General features: G+C 29.2%; 1 long non-coding RNA gene across 2 annotated transcripts; it reads left to right on the top strand.

Annotated features, from left to right (window-relative positions):
* Positions 1-6: 6 nt before the first annotated feature.
* LOC105273738 (uncharacterized) lies at positions 7-1,085 on the top strand. 2 transcript variants are annotated; one of them, XR_892933.1, is made up of 3 exons: positions 7-101; positions 587-679; positions 876-1,085. It is a non-coding gene; the product is annotated as an uncharacterized lncRNA (long non-coding RNA). The 2 variants fall into 2 exon arrangements; XR_892932.1 differs by lacking the exon at positions 876-1,085 and adding an exon at positions 755-867.
* The last annotated feature ends 114 nt before the right edge of the window (positions 1,086-1,199 follow it).

Here is a 1,199-nt window from a genome sequence, read left to right as displayed (position 1 = left end):
ATTTCTGCTGTAGGTGTCATGTTGATTTCAATTAATTATGAAAAACTATCACAAGATTGTGCAGTGTTAAAATTTAACAAACATTGAAATTAAGGACAAGTGTGAGTAAAAATTTATTTATTTATTATTAATTTTATTATTGTGTATGAAAAATGAATGTTTGTCGGACCACGAAATTAGTACCTGATGTGAAAACACTACTTAAACATCAGTCTTATTTTTGAAATTATCTTTCATAATCAAATAGGATTGAATTCATTGTAAATTAGTAATTATTTAGTGTGAATCTATTAAATATTTATCTTGATTTTACCCGAAGTCCCTAAAATTGGATTTGAGCGTGCTTCAACAGTATTTTTTATTCAGAATTTAGTACATTATTAAACAATATAAGCGAATGATGTTTTTCAGAGCCATCCATTTAACATTAACTCTGATAAAAATTATATGACGTTTGTCCATTGAAATAGTCATTCAATAGTATTCCGATAAAGACATTCAATAGTGCTAATTGCACCTGCATCAGTTTAAATAAAGAGATCTCCGTTTTACCCCAACCTCCCCTATGTTTTTTTTCCGATTACAGATTTATAGTTCCTACGTTCACTGGTCCAAATTTTCGTTTCCCGGTGGCTTATAGTAATATCGAAAGAAGAATTGAGCAAAATAGAATTGAGAGGTATATAATCATGATTATTTATTTGTACCATATATTCAAATTAATTAACACTCGAAAAAATTTCCTGCATTTCAGAATCTTTTAATTACACCGATGAAAAACTTTTAGAGTTTTAAAAAAGTTCAAATTGTTATACTGGCGAAGAATTTTGTGCGTTTTATGTCAACATAATAACTCATTTTTTCGCTCCCGCTAGGTGGAGTACTCGTTTTATTATGTCTCATGTCAATAACTCGGCGGCCCAGGTAATTAGCACCACGTAATTGCAAATTTATATTTATTTTATTTAGGAGCATAGTAGGACCATTGTATAGCATTGTAATAGGCATAAAAATGTTTGTAGGTCCTTCTTTGATTTTTTATTAGTTAATCAAAATAATCACCGAAAGTTATTACCTCACTTTCCTCATTTTTATTTGTAAACTCAAATTGACCTTCCTTCCTAATCGTTAGCAAATCATTTGTGGGTAATGAATAATCTTGAGTGATCTTTGAAGATCTAATTGTTCGTTAATTAATT

This window comes from Fopius arisanus, unplaced genomic scaffold, assembly GCF_000806365.1.
Source record: "Fopius arisanus strain USDA-PBARC FA_bdor unplaced genomic scaffold, ASM80636v1 scaffold00006, whole genome shotgun sequence".
Lineage (NCBI taxonomy): Eukaryota > Metazoa > Arthropoda > Insecta > Hymenoptera > Braconidae > Fopius > Fopius arisanus.
The sequence above is the reverse complement of the archived record's forward strand: the minus strand, read 5'-3'. Positions and strand labels throughout refer to the sequence as shown.